Source organism: Erinaceus europaeus, chromosome 1, assembly GCF_950295315.1.
Source record: "Erinaceus europaeus chromosome 1, mEriEur2.1, whole genome shotgun sequence".
In the NCBI taxonomy this organism is placed as follows: domain Eukaryota; kingdom Metazoa; phylum Chordata; class Mammalia; order Eulipotyphla; family Erinaceidae; genus Erinaceus; species Erinaceus europaeus.
Window position 1 is genome coordinate 45,575,745 of NC_080162.1, and position 18,164 is coordinate 45,593,908.

Here is an 18,164-nt window from a genome sequence, read left to right on the forward strand (position 1 = left end):
CTTCCCGGACTACAGATCTTGTTACTTTGAAATTTATTTCCTAAATTAATTGTAACCCAGTGTTATGGTCTCATGCTCAAGTTATATATTCAGACTGGTAGGTGTGTGTGTGTGTGTGTGTGTGTGTGTGTGTGTGTGTGTGTATTTAATCTGCATTTTTAGCACTAGTCATGTTAAGCTATTCATCCTGCTTGGAAACACTTTTGGAAGCAGAGAATAATTGAGTGACTTCCTCAAATAAAAGATGTAGGAAGTGTTGAGTGAGTTAAGTAGAAACTAATCTGTTGGTGGACCTATTCTCTCCTGAGTGCTAGAGATAAATGATCCTGTTTCCATCTACACAGTGCCTATAAATTTTGGGGTTCATTTTCCTGTTTTATAGACAAAGAAACTAATGTCTAGAGTTGTTAAATAATTTGTTTTAGGTGATAGAGATTGTGTGTGTGGAGTGGGGTAGATAGCATAATGTTTATGCAAAGAGACTCATCTCTCTGAGGCTCTAGAGGCCCAGGTTCAATTCCCTGCACCACCATAAACCAAAGCTGAACAGTGCTCTGGTTAAGAGAGAGATTGATTGATTGTGTGTGTGTGTGTGAATTTGAAACTGATTTGAAACTGCACTTCACCTAAAGGTTCTAGGATAATAGGATAATGGGGGTGGGGTTTGATTTAAAACAAAACAAACAAACAAAAAAAGGTGCTTTGTGTCCCAGGAGATGGGATAGTTAATTTTGTGATCATTGGCATATGTTGCTAACACATGCAACTTATTTGCTAAAGCAACCCTTGGGCCCCAGAGTTTATTTCTCTCAAGAAAGTTACCACATTCCCTGTTGAGAAAATGATTTCGATGTTTTAATTAGGAAACATGGCATTTGCCCCACATGGGTAGAAACTGTTTCCTGACATTGAGTGCTTTGCTTCTAGCTGAGATTAATTGTTAGTATGGGTTTGGGAGTTGAGCTGGGTTCAAATCCAGGATTTTCCCCCATACTCTCTGGGCCTCTCTCTCAGTATTCCTTCCTTCCTTTACTCCTTTTTCCTCTTTCCCTCCTTCCTCTCTCTTATTTTGGTTTTTAGTGGACTGGTTTACTTATATACTGTTCTTTCATTCCTTTCCCCTAAGTAAATCAGTCTCACATGCATATAAGATCAAAATTGAAGCCTGAAAAGGAAAGTAAATACACACTAGTATTTAAAACTGATGTAGGAATGAGACTTGAGAGCATATTCTGAGTCTCAGATTTATTTTATTTACTTTTTATCTGTGAAATAAAAATTTATATATATTTGTTTTGATACAATCCATGTTATGTCTGTAACATTCAGGTGCTCACTACTCCTTAGTGTTTACCAAGACTATTGTATGAGGTTATTGGAGATTTGCAGAATTTACTGTGTAAGTACCACACACTGATTGCACCCTGGAGCTCAGAATTTACTTTAAATATATATTGCAACTAGGTAGGGTTATCGCTGAGGCTTAGTGCCTGTATGATGATGAATCCACTGTTACTGTTCCTGGTGGCCTTCCTTCCCCCCAAGGTTATTGTTGGGGCTGGATGCCTGCACTACAGATCCACTGCTCCTGGAAGCTATTTTTTTAAAGTCTTTTTTTAAAAAAAAAAAAATTATTTTCCTTTTTGTTGCCCTTTTTTTTGTTGTTGCTATAGTTACTATTGTTGTTATTAATGTCATTGTTGCTAGATAGGATAGAGAGAAATGGAGGGGAAGACAGAGGGGGAGAGAAAGACACCTGCAGACCTGCTTCACCATTTGTGAAGTGACACCCCTGCAGGTGGGGAGCCAGGGGCTCGAACCAGCATTCTGCGCTACCGCCCGATACCTGGAGGCTATTTTTAAAAAAATTATCTGTATTTCTTTATTGGATAGAAACAGCCAGGAATCAAGAGTGAAGAGGGTGATAGAGAAGGAGAGAAACAGACACCTGCAACACTGCTTCACCACTTGCAAAACTTTCCCCCTGCAGGTGGGGACCGGGAGGCTCGAACCCAGGTCCTTGTGCGTTCTGACATGTGCATTTCCCCATCCTGGAGGCTATTTTTTTTCCCTTTTGTTGCCCTTGTTGTTTTATTGTTATTGTGGTCATTATTATTGTTATTGATGTCATTGTTGTTGGATAGGACAGAGAGAAATCAAGAGAGGACGGGAAGACAGAGAAGGGGAGAGAAAGACACCTGCAGACCAGCCGCTGGTGAAGTGATTCCCCCTGCAGATGGGGAGCCAGGGGCTCCAGCTGGGATCCTTTGTGCCATGTGCGCTTAAACCCACTGAGCTACTGCCTGACCCTGCCAGTTTTTTTTTCCTTTGATAGAGACAGAAAAATTAGGGAGGAGAGTAAAGAGGGAGAGAGAAAGACATTTGCAGCACTACTTCAACTCTCATGAAGCTTCCCCTCTGCAGATGGGGACTGGAACTTGAACATGAGTCCTTGTACATAGTAATGTGTGTACTTCACTAGATGTCATCATCTGGTTGCATCATCATCATCATCTTCTTCTTCTTCTTCTTTCTTCTTTCTCCTTTCTTCTTTCTTCTTTTTTTGCCTCCAGGGTTATTGTTGGGGCTCGGTGAATCCACTGCTCCTGGAGGCCATTTTTTCCCCCCTTCTGTAGCCCTTGTTGTTGTAGCCTTGTTGTGGTTATTATTGTTGTTGTTGATGTCGTTCGTTGTTGGATAGGACAGAGAGAAATGGAGAGGGGGGAGAGAAAGATAGACACCTGCAGACCTGCTTCACCACCTGTGAAGCGACTCCCTTGCAGGTGGGGAGCTGGGGACTCGAACCGGAATCCTTACTTCATCCTTGAGCTTTGCGCCACGTGCACTTAACCCGCGCTGCACTACCACCCGACTCCCTATCATCTGGCTTCTTACTACCATTATTGAGACTTTAGCTACACAGAGTAAAAGACTTTTTTTGTATATATACAGTGCACTGGTTTTTTGTTTGTTTGTTTGTAACTTAAGTTTATGGAGTTCTTGCATCGTTGTCTTCTTAGGTCATTAGGTAGCAAGCACATCAGTCTCAGGCATGCAACCATCACCACATTTCAGTGTTTGAAGACTTCCAACACTCCCATAAAGTTCCCTTGTTTCTGTCTGCAGTGCGTTCGGACAGTCTGCAATCTGCTTACGTTTCCGTAGGTTTGCCCTTCATGAAAAATTCATATCGATTCATGTCGTCTTTGTGTTTCCTTCACTTAGTCCAATGGTATTAAAGTTCCTTTTTGTTGCTTATTGGAATTCCATTATATAGATATGCCACATTTTGTGTATCTAGTCACCAAAATGGACATCACGGGTATTTAGTGTATTTCCAACTGTCTCTCATTGTCCATGCCCTTGATCACCCAGGGAAAGCTCTCCTTTGTAGCCCAGTGTTCTGTCATAGAAATAGAAGTCCTGGGAGTCGGGCTGTAGCGCAGCGGGTTAAGCGCAGGTGGCGCAAAGCACAAGGACTAGCATAAGGATCCCGGTTCGAACCCCGGCTCCCCACCTGCGGGGGAGTCGCTTCACAGGCTGTGAAGCAGGTCTGCAGGTGTCTATCTTTCTCTCCTCCTCTCTGTCTTCCCCTCCTCTCTCCATTTCTCTCTGTCCTATCCAACAACGACAACAACAATAATAACTACAACAATAAAACAACAAGGGCAACAAAAGGGAATAAATAAATAAAATAAATATTAAAAAAAAATAGAAGTCCTATCATATATCTGTCATAGAAATAGAGTAAGCCACCTCACATCCTCCAATGTTCTGGCTCCTCACTATCCAGCATGGTGTCTATTAACCTCACATGGCTATTTCAGTTCAGACTTTTGAAATTTAATTTTATTATTTAAATATTTATTTATTTATTTATTTTCCCTTTTGTTGCCTTTGTTGTTTTTTATTGTTGTAGTTACTATTGCTGTTATCATCATTGGATAGGACAGAGAGAAATGGAGAGAGGAGGGGAAGACAGAGAGGGGGAGAGAAAGATAGACACCTGCAGACCTGCTTCACCGCCTGTGAAGCGACTCTCCTGCAGGTGGGGAGCCGGGGGCTCGAACTGGGATCCTTACTACGGTCCTTGCGCTTCATGCCATGTGTGCTTAACCTACTGTGCTACCGCCTGACTCCTCAGTTCAGATTTTATTAAAATAAAATCAAAGAAAAATTCAGCTTCTCTGCCACACTGACCACATTTCAGTGCCCAATACCCACTTGTGACAGTGCCAGCATATTGGGTGGTGCAGATAGAAGCATTTCTGCTATCCTCAAGAATCTGGATGGACATAGGGCCTCCTCTGCCTCTGTTCTCAGTACATCTAGACTCCTCCCTTTCTCATCCAGCTTCATGACCTGCCTATACTCAGTGTCTCTTTCCAGGCTGCCTGCTGACCCAGGACCTTTGCACATGCTTGTATCTGCTTTGGAGTGACTTTTTAAAAAAATATTTTAAATATTTATTTCCTTTTGTTGCCCTTATTGTTTTATTGCTGTAGTTATTATTGTTGTTGCTATTGATGTCATTGTTGTTGGATAGGACAGAGAGAAATGAAGAGAGGAGGGGAAGACAAAGGGAGAGAGAAAGATAAGACACCTGCAGACCTGCTTCACCGCCTGTAAAGTGACTCCCCTGCAGGTGGGGAACCGGGGGCTCGAACCCGGATCCTTATGCCGGTCCTTGCACTTTGTGCCACCTGCACTTAACCCGCTGCGCTCTCACCCGACCCCCCCCCCCTTTTTTTTTTAACCAGAACACTGCTCAACTCTGGTTTATGGTGGTGCAGGGAATTGAGCCTGGGACTTTGGAGCCTCAGGTGTGAGAGTCTCTTTGCATAACCATTATGCTATCTATCCCCCGTTGCCTTATTTATTTATTTATTTTTAAATTATTGGAAAGAGAAATTGAGAGGAGGGGAGGAGAGGGAAAGAGACAGAAAGACACCCGTGTTCCTGCTTCACCACTCTTGAAACTTTCCCCCTACAGGCTCGAACCCTGGTCCTTGTGTACTGTAATGTGTGTGCTTAATCAGGTGGTAGAATGGCCTCTTCACCTGGTAAAAACTCACTCATGCACTCAGTCTACTGGAGGGTCATTTCTGCAGCAGAGCTTTCTCTGATGCTCAGATGCCTCTCCTGGAGCCTCTCAGAGCTCCTGCTCCTCTTCTTGCCTGTACAGTTGAAGCTTGACATCTGTTCCTTTGATCATTCAGTCAGGAATACTGTTGGGCCCCAGTTGGTGGCAACTTAATCACCATCACACAGGGCCTGGCACAGAACAGGTGCCAATAAATCCTTGTTGGAAGAGCACATGAAACCTTAATTTTACAAAAGGCAGAACACAAACAAAGTCCCTCTTCCTGAGAGTGGGACCAGGAAAGATGGTCCAGTGGAAGTCTGTTAGATACTCTGACGCTGCTGCTTAGTGGTCTCTCTAGACCACGGGTTGCTGATTGGTGAAATCAAGTCATCATGCTTTAGCCATCTGATGTGAGAGCAAGGATGCCTAAGGAAATTTTTAGGATGCAGGGTCCAGAAGGAAGGAATCCCAGGTACTCTTATGTCTGTTTCTGTCTTGCTTTCACTGAGGGTTATCAACATAGGTGGCATTTGGACTTTGCAGATAAGATGACTTAATTTTTATCTTTATATACCAGACCCATGTTCTAGTTGAGACTTTTTTTCTTTTGGTATCATTTGTATATATGAAAAAGTCTTATAAGGTTTATTAGTATGAAGATGTAAGATGTCAAAGATAAAGAATCATGAAAAAAATCTGGTTCAAAAAAAGAAAAAAATCTGGTTCACCTGAAGGATGCATTGTGTGGTGTGGTGGACTGAATATTAATCCCCCAGATAAGCTCCCCACTTCATTGCCCAACATAGCAATAGACACTTTGCAGTGTGGTGAAGTTAGTCATTTGGGAGCAGGGGAGATAGCGTTATGATTATGCAAATAGACTCTCAAGCCTGAGGCTCCAAAGTCCCAGGTTCAATCCCCTGTATCACCATAAACCAGGGTTGAGCTGTGCTCTGGTAAAATCATCATCATTGTCATAGAAACGAATGGTCTGGAGGTGGGGAGACGCTCTTGGACTGTCACATGGACCCCCTGTTATCACAAGCATCCTGGAAAGAGAGATTGGGAGTTTGAAAGCCAGAGAATCTAGAAGATTCCATGCTGGTGGTTTGAGACTGGAGAAGGGTTCCTGAGTTAAGGGATGTAGGCAGCCTCTGCAACTGGGGGGGGGGGGGGAATAAAACAAGGAAACATTTTAAAAAATTAATTTTTTTTTGCCTCCAGGGTTATTGCTGGGGCACCGTGCCTGCACTACGAATCCACTGCTCCTGGAGACTATTTTTTCCCTTTTGTTGCCCTTGTTGTCTATGTTGTTGTTGTTAATATTATTGTTGTCGTCGTTGTTGGATAGGACAGAGAGAAATGGAGAAGACAGAGAGGGGGAGAGCAAGACAGACACCTGCAGACCTGCTTCACCGCCTGTGAAGCGTCGGGAGCCGGGGGGCTCGAACCGGGATCCTTATGCCGGTCCTAGCTTTGCGCCATGTGCGCTTAGCCTTCTGCGCTACCACCCGGCCCCTTTAAAAAATTATTTTTATATTTATTTATTTGTTGCCCTTGTTTTATTGTTGAAGTTATTATTGATGTCATTGTTGTTGGATAAGACAGAGAGAAATGGAGAGAGATGGGGAAGACAAAGGGAGAGAGAAAGATAAGACACCTGCAGACCTGCTTCACCACCTGTGAAGGGACTCCCCTGCAGGTGGGGAGCGGGGGGCTCGAACCGGGATCCTTACACCGGTCCTTGAGCTTTGTGCCACGTGCGCTTAACCCGCAGTGGTACAGCCCGACTCCCACACATAAACATTTTTTCCTGAACCTCCAGAAGGCACACAGCTCCACTCCCATCTTCATTTTAGCCCTGAGAAATTCGTTTGGGATTTGTACCTCTCCCTCAGACACCTCCCCCCTCCCCACAAAAAAAGACCAAAACCCAAAACAAAATAAAACAAAACTGTGAGATAATAACTGTGATAATTTGTTACTTCAGGAAGGAGAAGTTTCAAGTGCAGATTCTTCTTGCTTCACTTCCTAGGGAAGCTGCAGGGGTCAGGCAGGGAGCCACCTGCTTGCTCGGGTGGGGTGGTGGGGCCTCTAAGGCTCACAGCGACATCTCACCTGAGGGTGCAGGGCTTAAATCAGCATATAGTAAGGCTCATTTCTTGACCACTGAGCAGAAGAATCAGTATCTACTTGGGATCTGCATTTTTTTGGCTCAGAACTAGTGTTTTGTTACACAATGGCCTTTTGATTTTTTTTTTCTCCCTTTTATTTTACTGATAAGGAAACGGGTTTAGAAAGGTTAAGCAATGTAATGGCCAAGTAATGGCGCACCTGGTTGAGTGCACATGTTACAATGCACAAGCGCCCAGGTTTGAGCCCTAGCTCCCACCTGCAAGGAGAAAGCTTTACAAGTGGTGAAGCAGTGCTGCAGATGTCTATCTCTCTTCCTCTTTATCTCCTCTTCCCTCTCAATTTCTGACTGTCTCTATCACATAAATAAAGGTAATAATAAGACAGTTAAAAAGGAGAGTTTAGATTCCGGGTGGCCTGAGATACAGTGCAGTGGGTAAAGCAGTGGATTTAGAAGCATGGGGTTCTGAGTTCAATCCTTGGCATCACATGTGCCAGAGTGATGTGCTGGTTCTCTGTGGCTAGTAAGCAAATAAAATTAAGAATTTAAACTGAATTGCTGGAGAGACTTAGGTTAATGTATTTGTATTGCCATTTTACTGTTTAACTCTGGGCTTCAATCCTCACCCTCTCCAGTTCCTCAGTTTTCTCACTTGTGAAATGGGCTTGGGGCAACACCACCTGAGTGGTTAGATGGACTTTTGCCCAGAAAAATTCAGAAATTGTTCCTCTCACAGTCTGGAAGGTAGGAGTGAGTCCTTTGAACTTTTACTCTGGATCACAGTGTCTCCTCTCCTTCTAGAATTTGCTGGAAAGTCTTGTTGAGTAACAAATCTGGTCAGAAAATGGCCACAGAGGACTTCACTCTGCTAGGCACCTTTTCAGACCTCTGACCAAGTCTGTAGTGATGGGACCATGATAAGTCTGTGTCTTTGCAGGATGTAGAGCGCGATGTTAGTGCAGGCTAAGAAAAATAATGCTGGTGTAGGGAGTTCTGTGCGTGTGTGCCTGTGTGTGTGAGTGTTTAATTGAAAGGTCTGAACTTTTTTTTTTTTTTTTAAAGATAGGACAGAGAGAAATGGAGAGAGGAGGGGAAGACAGAGAGGGGGAGAGAAAGACAGAGAGAAAGACAGACACCTGCAGACCTGCTTCACTGCCTGTGAAGCCACTCCCCTGTATGTGGGGTAGATCTGAACTTTTTATTGAAGTTGTCATTTCGAGTTTGTGAGATTCACATGAACTTCTGAACATCTGAACGCCCTGTGGGCATGATGGAGGTGTTATTAGGGTGTATAGTGTGGTTGATTCTCAGCTTTGATTTACAGTTAGTTTATAAAATCCCCACAACACTGAATTAGTGAATGCTAAACTTTTGCTCCTGGGGGACACAGGTCAGGTGCATATGACATTCTGGACACAACATTTTATGTTAATTAATTGATTGATTGATTAATTAATTTTTGCCTCCAGGCTTATTGCTAGTGCCTGCACTACGAATTCACTGCTCCTGGAGGCTATTTTTTCCCCTTTTGTTACCCTTGTTGTTGTTTATCATTGTTGTTGTTATTATTATTGTTATTGCTGTCATTGTTGGATATGACAGAGAAATCAAGAGAGGAGGGGAAGATGGAGAGATAGACAGCTGCAGACCTGCCTCACTGCTTATGAAGTGACCCTTCTGCAGGTGGGGAGCTGGGTGCGCGAACCGGAATTCTTACGCCAGTCATTGTGCTTCACACCATGTGTGCTTAACCCACTGGTCCCCATTCTTAACCTCCTGGTCCCCATTCTTTTTTTTTTTTATCTGTTTATTTATTTATTGACTAGAGACAGCCAGAAATTGAGAGGGAAGGGAGTGATAGGAAGGGAGGGGAAAGGGGGAGGGAGAGGGAGAGAGAGGGAAAGAGTGAGAGAGACACTGACCTGCAGCTTTCTTCATCACTTGTGAAGCTTTCCCCCTGCAGGTGAGTACTGGAGGCTTGAACTTGGGTCCTTGTGCATTGTAACGTGTACTCAACCAGGTGCACCAACACCTGCCCCCTCAACACAACATTTTTATTAACTGATGATACCTTTGCTTATGTGTATTTGTTTTTTTTGTTTGTTTTTGTTTTCAAAAATTAACATTTTTATTAAATCAAGTTAAAAAATGTTCACTGTAGAAAATTCAACAGGGGTTTTAACAAAACCAAAATATATCTTTTTAAATATAATATATGTATATATTAGCAACAAACTTCTTGAGATTTTCTTTTGTTCTTAGTTATATTAAGGAAAGCATAAACCATGTATATAGTAATGGAATGTCAGTTAATCCACTCTTTACTTCTTTATTCTGTGATTTGGGCCATCTAGTACAAGGTATTTTTATAATTTTCAATGAAAACTGAGAACCCAGTTTTGACTAAACAGCAGAGAAACAGGGTAGTTGGTAGAATCTGTTCCACTATGAAATAGTCCCATTATCTTTTAGAATAACAAGCACCATATAAACAGGTAACTGTGTAAACTCAATTTTTTAAAGGTGTAATAGCAGCCAATTACTTAGCATTTGATTTTTTAAAAAATTTGTTGTGTACAAAAACTTAAATCAGATAAACATTTCAAGTCCATATGGCTTATTCATTTTATAAATATAGTAGAAATTCTGTATATAACCTAGCAAACTGCATTCATTATACATGGGCATGTATATACACACATACAAAAGTATGTGGGCACCTGTATAAACATCTTTAAGTCTGAATGAATGACTAAACCAAGGTGAAGTCAAAATGCTCATCTAAATAGGCATGTAGATTATCACCCACTGAAATTTTCATTCTAAGAAAAGTTTATTTTTAACAAATCAGAAATACTAGCTATTGAAAATATTGAGACCAAGCGTGATATAGTTTGGCTTACAATTCCCCCCCAAAACTGAAGTTATCAACTGTCCACCAGAGACACTTTTAACATTTCCTTCTAATAGCCAAAAAGAATTATCTTTACAATAAGCTTTCAACTTGAGAGTATCAACAAAATTTCACTAGTCTTCAAAAGTACTAAACATCATATAAAAGTAATTTCTACAGTTGAATTACTCAGCTAGCATCTGTATTTTCAACGTTTCCTTTAGGTTGTGTCATTTAACACTTCAAGTCTTCATTCTATAACTCTAGTAACTGGCTCAGATTCTTAAGTTAATAGCAATCACATCTTTCAGAATTTGTTCCTGTGTGTTAACTGTGTACAAATAGCAATGGGAAGAACTGCACCAAATTCCAAATGCAAAGTAAGAACAAAACCAGGACTATGCCTTATAAAAGATAATTACAACACAGGCTCCCTTTTCACTATGACATCAATGAAAAAAGACTCCTCTCAATGCTTTCAAAGACGGTTTAACTTATCAAGATGATGTAGCTTTTCGATGGCCCACCTTTATTTTTCAATTAAAAACTAAAACAATAGACTGAATTACTTTTATTAATATACAAATCAAGTTACTGAAACGGCGGCAGCTTCATGTAGTTTTCCCTTAGAGATGGCACTTGTAGGTACTAAGAGATGTCTATGATGTTTACTTGAAAAGATTCTTCAACAGCAGTTTGATACTGGGTTTCCTCATCTAGTTGAAGACTCACAAATTCTCCATAATCAAACTGATGTCTTTGATTTAGATGACTAACGAAATTTCTAATGATCTGGCTCGGATCTCCCCAAGGAAGAGACACACAAATAGGACATGTCACAGCAACTATCTGAAATAGGTGGTTATTGTTACAGTGATCCATAAGTGCTGTCTGGTAAAATTTGACTCTTGACATAAGGGACACTTAAAGGTGGAACTTGTACTCTCTTGGTAAGTTTCTGTGTTATCTGATGTAGAGGTTTCACTCCTCTTACTGTACCCTATTGAATCTTGAGAGATCTGAAAGTTTGGAATGATAGAGGAAACACCATATTCATCTTGATACTTCTTACAAGATTTGTAATGATGTCTTATGCGATAGAATTTAATACGTGCTGACAGGCGGCGGTCCGCACCGGCGTTTTGAGCACCTCCTGACACACGGGCAGTAGAAATCATCATCGGTGTAGGACGTGGCTGCAGAGAGCTCCTCCGCCATGGAATCAGGATGTAGGCGGCAGCTGCAACCCGGGGCCCGGATCCCTGCGAGAAGCCGGAGGGGGGAGGGAGGGGAAGCGCGTCAGGAAGCCACTTGCGCCAGGAGGGGCATGTATTTCTGTTTTAAGGCACTGTATTTATCTCACCTATGTGGAGGATGTAAAGTATCACACAGGGCCAGACAGATAGCATAATGGTTATGCAAAAAACTTTCACACGTCACATTCTTAAATTCAATCTCTTGCCCCACCATAAACCAGAACTGAGCAGTGCTCTGGTAAAAAAATTAAATATAGGTGATTCTGGGAGGTGGCACAGTGGATAAAGCAGTGGACTCTCAAGCATGAGGTCCTGAGTTCAATCCCCAGCAGCACATATACTAGAGTGATGTGTGGTTCTTCCCTTCTCCGCCTATCTTTCTCACTAATAAATTAATAAAATCTTAAAAAAGCACATTTATTTAAAAATAAAATATAGTAAGTAAAGTAAAATAAAATAAAGCAAAGGAATGGAAAAAACCAAATGAAGCCAAAATGTTGAATTCTGACTGTAGAAATGGGGCGGTCAGAGGGGGAAGGGGCCTAATGCATTGTGGCCCAGAGAGTAGATGCTGACACAAGACTAGTGGTTAGATGTGGTGACAGACATTTGAGAGGTGTGAAACTGTATTCCTAAAATAGATACAGTGTTGCTAACCACCTCAACCTCAATAAAAATACTATTTAATACATACTGTTGATTCATTAACACTTAACTCAATGGCCGATTCTGAAGTAAACTAACATAGAGTCTCTCAGCCTGACACATCTCAGCCTCCCTGCTCTCAGGAACATGAAACAGCACTTCAATTTAGTGCTTGGGGGCTGTTTTATATTATATCTATCTGTCTGTCTGTCTGTCTATCTATCTATCTATCATCCTTCTTTATTGGGTAGAGATAGCCAGAAATCAAGAGGGAAGATAGAGAAGGAGAGACAGAAAGACACATGCAACACTGCTTCACCACTCACAAAGCTTTCTCCTTGCGGGGGGCGGGGGGGCTTGCACACTGTAATATGTGCACCCAACCAGGTGTGCCACCACCCAGCCCCTTGGGAGCTGTTTTAAACAGCTGACAGTGTTACTACGTAGTCATACAAACAAGAAAACAAAACAACAACAACAAAAGAAAACAAAACATATGAGGTGGCCCAGGATGTGTTGCATCAAGTCAATCTTTGAACTCACAAGCATGAGCTTGTTCCATCCCTGCCATGTCATGTGCCAGAGTGCTGCTCCGGTCCTTCTTCCCCCTTGTCCTCATAGATAAATTAATCAGTCTTTTAAAGAAACATTATACAGAATGAGCCATAGAAAGGATACATGTACAATTGGAGAGCTGAGGAGGAGAAGGCAGAGGTACTTTGCACAGTGCTGTTGGGTTGATTCAGAATGTGTGCCCTCTGCATTTAGTTGTAGTCAGGAATGACCATGAGTGCCTTTGGTGTTGATACTTTATTATTATTATTATTTTAAGTTTTCCCTTTTATTGCCCTTGTTGTTTTACTGTTGTAGTTATTATTGTTGTTGTTATTGATGTCGTTGTTCTTGGATAGGACAGAGAGAAATGGAGAGAGGAGGGGAAGACAGAGGGGGAGAGAAAGAGAGACACCTGCAGACCAGCTTCACTGCCTGTGAAGTGACTCCCCTGCAGGTGGGGAGCCGGGGGCTCGAACCGGGATCCTTCCATCAGTCCTTGTGCTTTGCTACTGCCTGACTCCCTTTGGTGTTGATTATGAGGGTAGAAACCTTAGACTAAGGCAGATTTGCAGAACACACACACACACACACACACACACACACACACACACACACACACACGTGTAATGAGCATTGACTGTATGTATATAGGGATGTGTGTGCATGTGTATGTGTGTTCTTTCTTTGACACATGGAAGTGTTCCAAGCTTTGCAGTATCTCAGGGCATGTTTGGGTTGGGAGTAAGGCTGTGAGGGCTGGTACTTACAGGGCAAATCCAGAGTGCCCAGCCCTTCGCTCTCTATGGTGGAGTGGGGAGCTGCATAAACAACTCTTTGCTCCCATTGGATGAGAACAGTCAGAACAAGCCTTGGCAGCAACCAAGAGGGAGTGCTCTTGGCAACCCTAGCCAGCCAGCCAGCCCGCCAGCCCACCAGCCCAGCTGCACTTGTGTCATCTATTTCCTGCTATGGAGTCCCTGCACTGCACCTTGTCTTACATAACCCAGAGCATGCCACAACTTCCTGTAAATGCCAGTCCCAAGCAGTACCACCTGGGCATGTGCAGTTACAAGGCTGAGTAGGGACTCCGAGTGGCAGAGTGTGGAGTCTTGGTGGAGATAGCACCAAGGAAAATAAATCAGGGCAGGCCCTGCATGCCTGTCCCTAAAGATAGAAAAAACAGACATTCGCCTTGTCTTCAGTCACCCACACAAAAAGTTGAAAGGAGAGGAGGCAAGGCATCAGATAATCCGTCTCTGGACTTTGGACTGTCACTCAGAATAGGATGTTCTTTTTATCCAGATGCAAATGATGAAAGTCAATAATTAGGAGATAGTTTTCCCCCTACAGGTGGGGACCAGGGTCTTGAACCTGGGTTCTTGTGCATTGTAGTGTATGTACTTACCCAGGTGTGCCACCACCTGGCCCTTTGTTTTTTTATTTCTTATTAATAGTCTGTTATAAGATTGTAAGATTATAATGTGTAGTTCCACACAACACCCACCGCCAAAGTTCTGTATCCCCACACTCCTACTTCCCAAATGTAACCATCATAGTTCTCAGAAGTCTTAGAAATGGTTTGCTTGCTTCTGTGTGTGTGTGTGTGTGTGTGTGTGTGTGTGTGTGTGTGTTAATTACCATCATGGTTATATTTGGGGCTCTGTGCCAACTTACTACAAATCTACTGCTCTGGTGATCATTTTTCCTTTCTATCTCTCTCTTTAAAATTTATTTATCTATTTATTTATTATTTTTCCCGTTTGTTGCCCTTGTCTTTTTATTGTTGTTGTTGTTATTATTATTGTTGTTGTTGCTGTAGTTGTTGGAAAGGAAAGAGAGAAATGGAGAGAGGAGGGGAAGACAGAGAGAGGGGAGAGAAAGAAAGACACCTGCAGACCTGCTTCACCGCCTGTGAAGCGACTCCCCTGCAGGTGGGGAGCACGGGGCTCCAACTAGGATCCTTATGCTGGTCCTTGAGCTTAGCGTCATGTGTGCTTAAGCCACTGAGCCACTGCCCGGCTCCCTCTTTTCTTTCTTTTTTTTTTCTCTTTGTATTTTAATTGACAGGACAGTGAGACATTGAGACAGGACTGAGCATACGAGAGGGAGACACCTTCAGTACCTGTTTCAGTGCTCTGCAGGTGGGGAGCAGGGCCTTGAACCCTTGAGCATGGTGATGTGTGTGCTTAAGTGGGTGAGCCACCACCTAGCCCCAACCTGATGTTTCCGTTGATGGCTTTTACCTAGTATTGAGATGGTGCTGGTTTCTTTCTTTTCTTTTTAAAAATTTATTTTGATGAGAGACATACAATGAGAAAGACATTTATAGAGAGGAAGAGAGAGACCAGAGCACTGCTCAGCACTGGCTTGTGATGGTGCTAGAGACTGAACCTGGGACTTGGTACCTCAGGCATGAAAATATGCTACCCCCCTAACCCTGGCACTTAAGATAGTTTCTGTCTGTTTTCTTTGGTGTGACTTTGAAAGACAATGTAGGTATTCAAATGTTGATCTGTGGGAAATGTCACTGAAGGTCACTTTAGGTGAGTCACAGCTAGATGAACTTTGAACAGTTGAACATCACAAACACTGAAAGGTTAGTAGGTGGATATAAATAGTGCACCTGCACCTGCGGAAGGAGCCTGCTTTGCTATGCATACAACCCCAGGTTCCGGCCCCAGCCCCACCTCATTGGAGGAAGCAGCAATGCTGTGGTATCTTTCCTTTTCCACTTCCATGCCTCCTTCTGTATCCATATCTGTCTGCCTGCCTGCCTGCCTGCCTGTCTATCCTTGTCTATCTGTCTGTCTGTCTATCTATCTCTGAAAAAGTTTAGGGCGGTAAAGCTCCAGCAACATCAAAGACAAAACAACACAAGAGGGGCCAGATGGTGGCACACCTGGTTAAGTGCACACACTACAATGTGCAAGGGACCTGGGGTTCTAGCGTTTGGTCCCCACCTGCAGGGAGAAAGCTTCATGAGTGGTAAAGCAGGGCTGCAGGTGTCTCTCTGTCTCTTTCCCTTCCAATCTCCCTCTCCCCTCTTCATTTCTTATCCAAATAAATAATAATAATAATAGATGTAAAAATAAAAAAATCAAAACAACACAAGAAAAAACCCAAAAGGTTAGCAATTATTTTTATGGTTCCTGCAGTTTGTGCTATGAAACACTTATTTTTCTTTATAGTTATGATAGATATTTCCTTTTAGAATATACTCAGGGGGCCAGACGGTAGGTAGTACAGAGGGTTAAGTGCACATGGCTCAAAGCACAAGGACCAGCCCAAAGATCTGGGTTCAAGCCCACGGCTCCCCACCTGCGTGGGGTGTGTGTGTGTGTGTGTCACTTCACAAATGGTGAAACAGCTCTGCAGGTGTCTATCTTTCTCTCTTCCCTCTTGTCTTCTCCTCCTGTCTCCATTTCTCTCTATCCTATCCAACAACAATGACAGCAATGACAACAACAATAATAACAACAACAACGATAAACAACAAGGGCAACAAAAGGGGAAAAATGGGCTCCAGGAGCAGTGGACTCATAGTGCAGGCACTGAGCTCCAGTGATAACCCTGGAGGCAAAAAAAAAAAAAGAATATACTCAATATATTTAATATATTATATAATAGAGCAATTATACTTAATATATTACTACATGGTAATAATACTTACATAATGCAATAGTTTAATGTATTCATAATATATTAAAAGAAGAAACAGAAATTTGACTTAAAAGTATGAGTGCAGTAGTAGTTCCTGAGGTTGGTCTGTGTGCCCAAGTCATGTGTGACATCTGAAAAGTGGTACCTGTGCTGCAAGTCTACAGATACAGTAGTGCGACAAGGAGGACATATAAAGGGAAGAAAGGAGAATATTGGGGTAATTTCACTGTACTTACAGATTTTTAAAAATTGTTTTACACAAAAGATATTATATTTTTCATATTTATTTATTCCCTTTTGTTGCCCTTTTTTTATTGTTGTAGTTATTATTGTTGTTATTGATGTCGTCGTTGTTATTGTTAGATGAGACCGAGAGAAATGGAAAGAGGAGGGAAAGAAGGGGGGCGGGAAGAGAAAGAGGGACACCTGCAGATCTGCTTTACCGCCTGTGAAGCAACTCCCCTGCAGGTAGGAAGCCAGGGGCTGGAACTGGGATCCTTACGCCAATCCTTGTGCTTTGTGCCACGTGTGCTTAACCTGCTGTGCTACTGCCCGACTCACTTATTTTTATTTTTTTTTTACCAGAGCACAGCTCAGTTCTGGCTTATGGTGGTGTGGGGAATTGAACCTGGGACCTTGGAGCCTCAGGCAAGAAAGTCTTTTTGCATAACTATTATGCCATCTCTGTCTTTATTATTGGGTAGAGACAGAGAGAAATTGAGAGGGGAAGGGAGATAGGGAAAGATACAGAGAGATACCTGCAGCCCTTCTTCACCACTTGTGAAGATTTCCCCCTGCAGGTGGGGACCAGGGGATCGAACCCAAGTCTTTATGTGCTATCACGTGTGTGTGCTTAACCAGATGATGTGCCACTGCCTGACCCCTAGACATGATTTTTAAACAGGATAGTTTACCAGGTTTGTTGAGGATCCCGTTGCTCTCTTCTTTATCTGAACAGTTTGAGGGACTTACAGGAAAGTTGGAAGAGCCCCACGGAAAGCAAGACCTCTTGTGAAAGTTGGCAAGGGGGATGTTGTCTTCTACCAGGCTTTTCTTCTTTGCGGCAACAGCAGTACTGAATGCCTGGAAAGGCCTGTTGAATGTCCGCTTAGAATAGGGCCTGGATAGCTTACTTTGTGTGAAGTCCCTTGTTCAAGCCCTAGGTCATCCAGATCTGCAGTAGGTGGGAGGGAGGGGAGCTTCACAAGCAGAGGAGCTATAGGTTTCTCTCCTCTATGTCTCCTACCATTTATCATCATCATCAACAACAGCAAGAATAACAACAACAAAAAAAATGCCAGTGGAATTGATGGTTTTGTGTGAGCTCTGAACCCCAGAGATAACGGTGATTAGAAAAAAAATAAAGCCAAACAATAAAAATAACAAAAACCTCTAAAGACTTGCAAAGACTTACCACCCTACAGGGCTAATACTGGAATCTGAGTGTGAAGTCCAGCTTTACCAAGTTAGATGAGAGGGTTTCCTGTCCTTAGCACTGCTGATATTTTGGGTTCAGTGACTGTTGGAGGGTGTTTAGCATCCAAGCACTGAATGCTAGGAAAAACCCTCTCCTCCATTCTGGAGACTGATAATGTTTCCTTTTTTTTTTTTTTGCCTCCAGGTTATCTTGGTGCCTGCACTATGAATTTACTGCTCCTATGGTCATTTTTTCAATTTTTTTTTTTTTGATAGGACAGAGATAAATTGAGAGAAGGGAAAACAGAGGGAGAAAGAAAGATAGACATCTGCAGACCTGCTTCACCACTTGTGAAGCGACTCCTTTGCAGGTGGGGAGCCAGGGACTCGAACTGGGGGTCCTTGCACAGGTCCTTGTGCTTTATACTATGTGTACTTAAACTGATTGGCTACCACCTGGCCCCCAACCCATAATATTTCTCCCAACCCATAACATTTCCAAACATTGTCCAGTGTGTG

At 42.6% G+C, this 18,164-nt stretch overlaps 1 protein-coding gene and 1 pseudogene across 1 annotated transcript in view; one reads left to right on the plus strand and one right to left on the minus strand.

Moving 5' to 3' along the window:
• ATP9A (ATPase phospholipid transporting 9A (putative)) overlaps positions 1-18,164 on the plus strand; it is a 189,407-nt gene that overhangs the window by 2,908 nt on the left and 168,335 nt on the right. The gene's annotated exons all lie outside the window — the stretch shown is intronic.
• Positions 10,762-11,331, minus strand: LOC103122622 (E3 ubiquitin-protein ligase RNF138-like; annotated as a pseudogene).